This window comes from Channa argus, chromosome 9 (assembly GCF_033026475.1).
Source record: "Channa argus isolate prfri chromosome 9, Channa argus male v1.0, whole genome shotgun sequence".
NCBI classification, from domain to species: domain Eukaryota; kingdom Metazoa; phylum Chordata; class Actinopteri; order Anabantiformes; family Channidae; genus Channa; species Channa argus.
Genome location: NC_090205.1, coordinates 14,774,367 through 14,786,260, shown reverse-complemented (window position 1 = coordinate 14,786,260; position 11,894 = coordinate 14,774,367).

Genomic DNA, 11,894 nt, shown 5'->3' with positions numbered 1-11,894 from the left:
TTGCTGTAATGCCGTTCGACCTATAGGTTAAGATCAGAGCATGCTTAATTTGTTTTGTAATAGAGACTTTCTAATCCTTAATGAAGCGCCTATTAGGGAGGCTTTTGTTGGCACATTGGTGATCAGTTGGTGGAACAGCCACTGCAATTAAGTTTGAATCTGTGTCCTGGAGCAAAAAAAAAAAAAGGAAAAAAGGAAAATAAAATAAAAAAGGGGATGGAAAAAAGGAAAGCCTGAACGGTCAATAAATGTTAATCCAGTCAGAACTTGTCTGTGCCTTTGAACAGGACTCATGCTGGGTTTTTTCACATGCACTTGTTTCATCCTTCCCTAAGAGAGGCCATCCCTTAAGGATACTGCCACTGATCCTGAGACCAGACTACTACTCACTAATAAGTGCCCATGTGTAAGCAATGTTGTCTACATTAAACACATTATTGCTATGCTTTGTGTAAAACATAAGCCATAAATACGTTCACAGAAACTGGTCTTTAAAAAGGAAGAGCCATAGTTTTTTCTACAAGAAAGCAGAAATAATAGGACTGCAATTAGGTTAATAGTGAATAAACCAAACTCATCTGTGCAATTATTTTGTTTTATGGCTCAATAATTTAATATTTTTATTATTATTATTATTTATTTATTAATATTGTCTTTTGTTTTTTTGAAGTAGAGTTATCCCTGCATGCTTAATTCAAAGACCAAACAAGATGCAAACAACAAAAGAAAACTGAAAATGACAAGCCTCATGTAACCTTGGTGGTGGTGGTGTTTTTTTGTTGTTGTTGTTTTTTAGGATCATAACTATAACTGGGGTAGCATTTCTGAGACACACAACATATGTAAAAGCCTTTGCACCAGAGAGAAGCCGTTGCCACAATTTCTGAAGCGTAAACAGCTTATGAAAGTCAAATGGATATGTGGCATAATCTGACACAGCGAGTCACTGCTTGAAAAACATCCCTAACAAACCACAATGCCAGACAACAGCGATAATAGTTGGACGTTTTTAAACGCGCCACAGGTGATAGAGCTATAATATGAACCAGTTGCAAGTCAATGAATGAAATTAACTACATATCACACATGAGAAAATCATTTCTGTTATTTGTTTATTTAGACAAATGGACAGGATTACACCGAATATTGTGTCCTTCATAACTAGCAGCCTTCAATTTGTACCTCAGTGTATTTACCATGAAAGGCTGACATGGGTCACAACACCAAAATTTCAGGTTCCATAGTTCAAGTATTAAGGTGACATTTCACCATTATCAGCTTGTAACTCATGTTTTTTGGCATCGGAAACACCCACGTACCACTGGTTTTTGGGGACACTGATGTTGGATGTGATTTACATCCATTAAGAGGTGGTGACCAATTGTCAGAGGTCTTGCTGGTTGACCCTGTAACATCTGTGTTTAGGCACCATTGCTCATTACACAGCAGGCAAGACAGCTAAGTGGACGACATAATTCTGGCAACACAGCCTGACAATATCTAACATGAATGCGAAGCAACAAATATAAATTTTTTTAATGTAATGTTTGGTAAAGGAGACAAAGACTCCAAAAAACATTTATAAGAAAAACCTTTGGGAATTAAATTCAGCTGTCTGCTGTTTTATTTTTTCAGATGATGAATCTTTATGTCTAAAGCTAAAGTTACTTGTCCTTCCTACTTAACGTTTTGTCTGAAACTGATGCAAAGATATAAATCACACAGCCTGCACTGCCGCAGTGTGGATTAGTGGGCAAATATTTACCAGAGTTTAAAAAGCGAGAGAGGTAAAAAACATATAATTTTCAGCTTGTAATTTGTTTGACAATTATTTATTGTGTCAGTTCAATATTATTATTTTTTTTGGGGGGGAGGGGGGGGGGTAAGTCACAATTATTAATAATCAAATCAAATTGCAAATTAGGTTAGAAAAAATAGAGGAGTGAAATTATTTTGTCTAGAGTTCCAGTGATTGTTTTTTAGATTAGAGGGGGAGTAAGGAAAAGTGAGGAGAAGTGTCTAAAAAATATAAAATTGTTTAAAATAATTTTTATCAAAACGGTTGATTCTTGCCAGTGTAGCAAAACAAGTTAATCAATACAAGATTGGTAGAAGAACAACTGGACATGGATTAAAATGATTTCAGGATACAAGCACTTTTGTTTCAACCTTAAAGTGTCAGTCTTGTTTTATGATGCTTAAGAGCATGTGTCACACTGCTATATACTTAATATAGATTTTATAATACAGAATCCATAGGAATAACAATTCTTTAGATACAATTTAGGTTTTGTTGAGTTTCCTCATGGCATCATCAAAAGTCATAAACTTATAAAAGATGTTGACATGGTGACTTTGCAAAGAAGCCTTTGAATACAGGGCTAAATTGGAGCAGCCTGGTATCTTGCATGTCTGTCACAGGCCTCCCATGCGGCTCTGATAGGGCTGTTAGGGACTGGCGAGGCCAAACCAGGGCAGGGGGAAAGGGGGAGGGGAGCATTTAAGCTTAAGGCCAGTGCTGGGATCCGTCAGTGTGGGCGGGTCGGGTCGTCTTCAGAGTGACCTGCCACCTCTGACGGAGCTCTAAAAAGTGCAGTCTGACCCTAATGCTGAGCAGTCGTCCCTCACTGTCACAAGCCTGTGTCATCAGAATATAGACTGGTTACTGTAGAGTAATACTCCTCTGTTATTGCTGTCAATTTCTGCAATGGGTACAATATAGTATCACAAATATCTTTGCAAACTTAAAATAAATATATTAAATATATATATATTAAGCAAATACATAAATATTAAATATAAAATAAATATAAAAATTATAATAAAAACAGAGGTGAAAAAATATTAAAAACAACAAAATAAATTTAAAATGAAGCAATATTAAACTACTCGTTCTTGTGCATAAAAAAAACATAGCAATGTGTCTTAATTAAACCCACACAACAGTACCAACCATTTCAGAACACATAGATGTAGTTTTTCACAATTGTATGATCTGCCAAAAAGTCCAGTGTCGCCCTTAGGAACTAGGATAATAAAGGTCTCTTTATGATGAGGCTCCTGCACACAGGGCCACAAAAATCTTAAGAAAAAAGATCTATCAAGAGGTGGGAATTACATTACCCTGTGTTGGGGTGGGAAAATGAAGCGGCCATTTCTGAGCTAGCTGGCAACATAACCTTCAGAAACATCCTATTTTTCATTAGAGTTGTGTCAGGCAGCTATGCCTTTAATAACATTCATCCCAGTACCAAGGAGAGGATAACTCAAGCTTTAGGCACATAATGAATGGAAGAATGGGCCCTGGTGCTGTTAAGAACAGGAGGGCTTGCCAAACGTGCAGAGCTGCACTGCTGCACTTATGGCAAGCCTTTCACAGCACGCCATCTTCCTGTATAAATGCCATGCAAATGAACAGTCAGATTCTTCCTGAGGTGGCTCTCTAATGTGGCCCTGTTAATTACTGTCATTAGAGCAGAGCTAGGGGAGAGGACTAACAAGCCACCATCCTCATGATCTGTGCATTTGAAAGTCATCTCCGCCACTAAAAACATGTCAGAACCCCAGTAAGAAAATTGTAAATTGCCAAATTTGCTGACAGAGTGGAAAAAATTCTGCTGACTCCAAGCAGGCTGTGGGTGATGGATGCATTCTTGACACAGTCTTGGTGTTTAGACTTAAGAAATAATGAGTATCAATGTCCCAGCCGTGGAATATGCAAAGATGAAAGAGCGTTGTGTGAGTTTAATTAAGGGAAGCCGAGGCAGGAGCTGCTTTCAAACAGAGTGACCCAACATGATCAGGTTCTTATTGCTGTCATTTTTGTACTGAAATATTGCCGGCAAGGTACAGGTAGTGCTTTAATAAGACCGACATAATGTCATAGCAAGCAAGTCTGGGCTGTTAATGCATTGTTGATGTAGCTCAGGTATATTTTGTACAGTATGTCCTGCTTTCAGAAACACAGGTTAATACAGGTTGAATAACATCACAATCAAACAAGGTAGGAAGAGATACACTCTGAATCGGGGTAGTTTTGTTTTAAGATCAATTGAATTGGTTTCTCACTGCATCATTACAACCGCAGGGGTGTGGGTACTCATTGTTTCCACAGTCAAGTAAAGTATTTTGTTTTACAAACGCCCTGCGGCAGTTCACACTTCCTAATTCAGGAGGGAAAAAACGCTTCTTATACTTCAGAGAGCAAACCAAAATATCCCCTATTATGCCTGTGATGCATCAAATCCCTCGTGTGGCCTTGAATTTAGTTTGTTCCCAAAAACTGGAGGGTGATATGGTCAATATATTCAACACACGAGGCCACGTCCAGGCTAACACAGAAGACTTTTCTCCCCTCTGTTCTTCTCTTTCTTTGTTTTACTTTCTCACTCTCATTTTCTTCTTTGATTTTCAAATGTCTGTGCTGTTGAGGACAAATCAAAGGCTCTATTTTACTAATGTAACACTGAGCAGACTATGAGGTGGCTGTGGGGATAATGAGGGACTGCAGAGATGTGAAACAGACAGGCTCAAATGGATAATTAGGACAGAAAGTTTCTGCGATGCCAATGACACTCACTGGAAATAGGATCATTAAGTTCTATATAAAATCTCTCAATGTACAGTAAATCTATATAAAATTGCTCATCCTTTTCATCCTTTTCATTACAACTTTTCATTCCATTACAGCTGAGCTGTGTTTAACTTAAGGTGCAGCCCTTACCTCTGTTTAAGAGAAATGTCAGAATGTAGCCACTTTAACAGTTTTTATAACTACCTATGAAAATATTCACTCACTTGTAAGTTGCTTTGGATAAAAGCGTCTGATAAATGCCTAAATGTAAATGTATTCAGCTTAATCACTGTTTTGACCTGCTGAAGAAATACACTACAATATTTCTTGTCCTTTTACACAATGGCCCACTTTTAGGTACTGTGCAAATCCAACAGTATTGTAGTGAAATGTTGGTAAGTCAGATTATGTCTGTAGTGTTTGATTGTTAGGACAAGGAGTAATTGAAAAGGATAACTTCACAGGTCTGTAGTGCTCAGGAGTATCACAGACTGTACCAGACTGTCTGGTGCAGGCAAAGTGGATAATGAGCTGCAATACCTGTTAAAACGTTTGAGGGAGATATCATACTATGTTGCTCTATTATGATTAGGTTTCTCCTTGACAATATGAAAAGATCAAATCAATATCTACTGAGATTTTGATGATCCACAAGCCACCCCCATCCAGATCTACCTCCCCAGGCTCTACTGAGAGAGCACAAACTGACATCACCACAGTAACATCCTTTTCTCTGCTGCTGTGAAAATATGTAACTTCGATTAGTGAAATGCTGAACAAAATGACCTGTGTTTTGGATTCACTCCCAGATGTTGCTGTTTGGGCACCGATGACAGGACCTACTGTGTTTCCCTTTAAAGCTATTCAATTAGGAGTCATTAGTCCTCTGAGTGATTACCAGTGGCCTATCGATAGAGAGGAAGGACACACTAATTAAAGGGCATTTAAATGTTTCTCAGCGCAGAGTAATGGGGAGAAATAGCATTTAAATTGCAGTTTGGAGGAAAATATTCTTGCACAGCAAATGACTGACATAACATGTTCACTTTGCTCTTTGCAAATTCCCTTTATAGGGGCATATATGGGAATGGATCCCAGAGGAATACTAAAATGCGGTCATACAGCAGTCACCAAGATGCTAGCTGCTCAAACGCAAGTAAATATTCAGATGTTATAGGGTTTCCGCTTTAGAAAAAAATAAAAAAGACAGATAAAAAGAAAAGCTGATGCAAAATCATGGCATGCATTCCTAATGAATATGTGAAACTGAATATACAGTAAGCATTTTGCTAAACGCAAGAAGTGGATTATCTTTCATTTTAATTGACTGTCATTGCATCTTTGAACTCACTGTATCAGAGATAGATAGGTACTTTCACTGCCTATCATGAACTTAATTCTATTTTAAGATGAATGGTAGCAATTATGTTGAAGGAAGGTGACTTACTCTAAATGCACTTCCCTTTTCTATAATAGGTTGCTGTCTATAAACTATGAAAATCATCAGAGGTGAAATTAAAGATTTTATGCATATCAAGAAGATAAATATAAAAAGGCTTATTGTTTACATACAAAATGAAAACTAGCTTATCTGTATCTAAAAAAATACAGTATTTTACTGGTCACAAAACTGTTTTTCATTTACACATGTATTTCCAGAGACTAAACATCCATAGCACAAGGCCAGTACACCACTATAGTGTTGAGAGGACTGTTTTGTGTTAACATAGTGAGAGAGATATTGATTAAAGTATGATAAGAAGAAGCTCCAGTCCCAGGGCAGAGCCTCTACAGCTATGATTAAACACACAGCACAGAGGTAGGACTTATATCTAGAGTGAAGCAAACCTTGCGGATCTGTATACTGTCTTCCTACTCATACAAAAAGAAATGTTGTTTTAAATTTGTTATTTAGAGTCTTTTGATTTCAGAGTTAGATTTCAGAGTCCATAGCTGCTCACTACTAATGATTGAACTTTGTCACAAATATTTTATCACTTGGGCAAAACATATCAGAGGTACAATATGATTCTTGAAATGATGCTAAATAAAACCTTTACAGGTCTCTTACAAATACCTACATTAGATATATATTTAGTAGTTAAGCCTGAATTTGTATTAGTGAATGTAATATGAATACATTTTTAGAAAATGATGACATGAATTTCCGTAAGAGTGTCTTTTTTCCATAGAAAATTTTATTTTGAACTATAATAGCATTTAAAGAAAATTTAAATGAATCAGTACCATATAACAGGTGGGGAACCCCTTTGTAATGAACAGTAATGGATAAGCAATCTCATTGATCAAAGACATTTACGGCTAATTCCAACTAAAGACAATACTGAATACTGAACCAATAGCTTCACTAATAGAAAGATGCTACAGTTCAACTAAGTCATAGAAGACTTTACTAATGTTTGGTGGAGATAAATATTTCAACGATTGACACCACAGGGTCTTATGCATTTTCATCTTTTGTGCTGAAAATATTTCATTTTGATGTCCAACTTCATAATCACAATTACATTCTCTGTTTTGTTTTGTTGTATAGAATAAAAAAACAAGATAAATGTTTTGTTCAAATGAATGTTTGGTTGATATCAATGCTTAAACTCTATGATGCTTTTTTCATTTCCAGATAAATAATTCCTATTGTTAGGGGTATACATGTTTGAGTGTGTATATATATATATATATATATATATATATATATATATATATATATATATATATATATATATATATATATATATATATGCATTCGTTGGTTTTAGCTACGCAGCTGAAATAACTGCGAGAAATGTCCCCTTGGTCTGACTTTTATTCTTCACCTTATTCCCAATGTCATTCATTTGCCACTGAAGGTAACAAGCCTTTTCCACTCGGTGCTTTGTAACGGCAGACCTTTAATAGCCATTTCCCGGTGTGGTGAGGGGAGAGGGGGAACATGTTTATTTGTGTGTCTGCACATGCCTCTCCAGCGATTCTCTCTGCTCCACTCACCCAGCTGCTGGCTGGAGGAGTGATTCATGGGCCTGACAGATGCCTGGTGCAGCTGGATCTGTCCTTGATCATCCCAAAAGCCTGGACAGCACTGTCATTCACCATTGCCCAAATTATCTCTGTATTGACTGCAGAACCCTCTGTGACAGCGCTGTAATGGCTAATTACCCAGGATGCTTTGGGTACTTTTAAACCCCAGAGTGTTCTCTTGCTGTCTTGCCATGCGACTACTGCTGCTGCTTCCGCCTGTCGTTGTGAGGGCCACTATCTTCTGTAGCCCCACCTGAGTACCACATCTCAAGAATCCCAGGCAAACATGTCTATGCAACAGAGAAGAAGCCATGATATTCTCTTTTCCAGCAATAATGCAGTGATGCCAAGAAGGCAAAACACCTCTCTTGTGGTCTCAGTGGTATTTGGTGGACTGTCACTTGCGTTATCTCACAGAGGTGAAATGTGCACATAAAATCCCATTTACAGTTTGTCTGTTTCTCTGTCCTTCTTTGTTACCGGAAACCACCAAAGGCATTGGTGTAAATCTTACTGCTGACAATAGTTTTCAGTTTCAGTCAAAAGTCCACCAAAAGTGTGCTCATCTACAATTCTAAGGCTGCATGTGTCCTCAGACTTTGAGATGAAATTCAAAAGAAAAGTGACAGGGGGAAGTGAAAGGAAATGAATGGACAGATAGAAAGAGGGAAGGAAAAGGTGAGGGAATAGAGGGTACAAAATCCCATCCTGACTGTTAGAGAAGATGATGAGCTCCCCTGAGAATGGACAGAGCAGAGAGGTAGCAGCTTTTCCTCTCAAAGACTCCAGTAATTTGCCACATCCTGTCCACACGCCCGGCATGAAAGCCACTCTGTCCTTAATTACCAGGATAACAAACCCATCCCCTCCTTGCTCCTCATGGTGCTGGTCTCCTCATGTTACTTTCCCCCTTAGCAAACCCCGCTACCACCCAGGCTCCTTGTGTTCCTCTTTCCCATCAGTGTCGAGGTAGAAATGGATGGCCTCTGCTGCTGTCTACAGACAGTGGAAGGATGGACACCAAGTAAAGTGATAAAAGCTGAGAGAATAGTCCTGCATTGGGTAGGAGCTCTGATTTTGACGGACAGGGGCAATATAATGACACAGAGGCCTCGCCTGGATAGACTAGCAGTTCTGACAGCCCTGTAACACATACACACACAGGAAGCTCTTTGGAAAAAACCCAAAACACCTCATGGCTTTCAGGTGATGACAAAAGTACTATTGAAGCATGTTAGTTACACCTTAACATATTTATTTATAGTTAATTTGTCATACGGTAAATTCCATCTCCTGTCTAATATATAAATTACTTCCACTTCCACAAAATATTAAGTAAACATAAAAATCTACATCATAAGACATTACAAACCTTGTGTCTTGTAATAACATCGCTGCCATGAGACAACCAGACTATAGGGGCCATGGCCTTTTTATCTGGTTTTCGTCTGTCATCTCCAAGATGGCACAGTGTCTGTCGCAGCTTTATTTGCATTGGCTTTTGCATACATGTGCTTTGCTAAATTCATCCTGACTTCAAAGATTCAAAACAAAGGGAGAGAGCCAGGACTGGCACTATAGCCTTGCCTTATCACAGTATGTTCAGATACGTTCAGCTCGGAGAGAATGACGATGCTGAATTAGTGCAGTGTTTGTTGCCTTTTTCACTGAGGTAGCATTGTCTGTTCCCCTTGGGGGTGAAGGGGTTAGAGGGGTGTGTGTGTCTGTGTTACCAGTCACCTGCTGTTAAATCCTATTAGCAAGGCCTGGGGGTTAAACCAACCATCACCATTAAAAGCCTGTCAGGGAAAAGCCCACAAATAATAGGGCTGATCGCTACAACTCACAAATAATAAGGTGCTTTCATTGAGCTTAATCAATTAGCGAAAATAGGAAGTTGCTTGTCATACTGAAAGGAAAAAGCAACATAAAGACAAAAAAATGTTTGATGGATAAAAATTTTGAATTTGACTGAAGCTTATTTTTTTTGGCTTGAGCTGTTATGTCAAATAAAACAGAACAATTAATTTGTTTATTTAAAAATGTTTTTTCTCATTCATTTTTAATTATTTCGAAATTGATTTGCCATATTTGAGCTTTATCAAACATTATAAACTTTATGTGTTTTTAAGCTTTACACTTTTCCAGTGTTTGCATACATTGCCATAATTAATAACACATACAACATTACATTAGCTGTTAATGATTACATATTTGTTCCTGAAATGGGAAAAGAGAACTGTGTTTTAGAGGTAGTGCATTTTGAGATCAGGTGATAATGCAACTGAAACATAAGTTGCAATACTTAATACTTAACCATCTAAACTTAACTTAGCTTAGACATAGTAAAATTTGTTATGGCATGACTCATCACAGTCAGATAGAGACTGTCTTGATTTTTCATCTATACTAAGAGCTGTGCACTGTGACAACACAGTGCTCATATGTGAGGTCCGATGAACTCTAGGTACAAACTACACAAGTCATAAAGCACATATTGTTATTCCCAGATTCAAGAAGGGTCAGCCTAAACATTTCCATATGTTTTCTAAAGCAAGAAAAATGAGGTGAGAAAAAATTGGCAAAGCAAGTGTTAAATGAGATGAGAAGTGACAGTTTACATCTCCAGCCACAATTAACACGTTGATGGCATTTTTCGCCGGGCCCCTCACAGTGATAATGCCTGTTGTCAAATCTGTTTAGCACGCCAAATCTCCTGGAGCCTTCAGCTAGGCAGCAAGCTTTTGACAGATTGAAGGTTCAGAGATAGGCTATCATGACAGATGGAAGCTGGCATCGATGTTCAGCTCTTGCCAATCACAGGGGACCTGCCCCCCTTATTCTGCGGGGCGCAGCTCCGCAACCTTCCCCCCTCTGATGGGAGCAGGGGATGGCATTGTTAAGCAGTGCATCTGTGAGACTCAGTCTTCTCTGATGGAAGCATAAGGCAAAGAGCTCTCAAGCAAAAGACGGCCACTGCTGTAAGCGCATTTCAGATATGATGGGAGGCCAGCTCAAGGGAATTGTGGAAGAGAAAAAGTTTGAAACATTTTGAGGAGCAGAGAAAGACCCAGGAGAGAAAAGAGAGATTGCAGCAACCCTCAGCTATTCAGTAATGCCATCATTAAATTTGATTATTACCTAAAAGCTGGCAAGTGCTCTGTTCAGTCGCAGCACAGTGGAGTATATACAGAAATATTTATTTGATCACTCTGATATTTGATAAGCAGAATGACATTTTTCTTCTGACAGAATTGTTAAATACTCAATACTAAGAGGGAAAATCAATTGAGATAGCCTTGGCTTGTGTACAAAGTCCTCCTCAGTTTTCATACTATAGTATGATCACCCTTAATGATATCCATCTGAAATAGGAGCACAGGAGAAACTCATTAAACCGAGCTTGTTCTAATCAGACAGGCTTATATGGATTTTTCAGACATCAGAAATTGTTCTGAAAAAGAAAAATACACAAGGGCCTGTGAAACAGAAGAAGCGATCCAATAATTAAGTATCTGCCATCCGCTGATGTTATCACGAGTGTTAATGATCACTATAATGACAGTTCACGCAGCACCCAGTTGATTTACAATACACCTACTGCGAGGCACCACTGCGACAAATACTGCAGCAAACAACCCAAGCGAAAACAGTTTAGTATAGATTAAAAAGCCATAAGTTATACCCAATAGGCACTTTTCGGGAAAGGAATTAAATGCTTACTTGGACTAAAAGATTTTGTAGGTAGATAACTTTGAGACACAGAATTGTTGGTTTACTTACTGGCAGACAGCCCTCTAAGTTGTTTGGTCTCTCCCTCCCTGTTTAGGCGAACACATTGTTGATTCAGACCCATCATGTTGAGGCTTGAGGTCACCCTGTCTCAGGCTTGGCTAGTTAGCAGCAGCCCACCTGATGGCCCAGAGGAAATCACAGCAGCCGCACTCACAGGAGAGGCCTGACAGCCAGGCCCCGCACCAGAGAGAGGGGTCCAGCCAGGGGGGGTGGAGAGAGGTGGGTCAGTATGGAGGCAGGGAGGACAGAAAGAGAGAGGTTTCTGGAAAGAAGGGAGGGTCATCCTTCACATGCAGGGAGGGATGAGAGATGGCTAAAGAGGGTGAAATGGTGAGTAGTTTTATGGTTGTGGCTGAATTAGGAGAGAAAATGGGAAAACAGAGAAAGGCCTCAGCGATGAAAGAACAATGTTAAAAAGAAAAAGGGCTGATGAAGTGAGCCATGCTGAATTACTGGGCGACACACTACAAAACAAGAAAAAGAGGTGAAA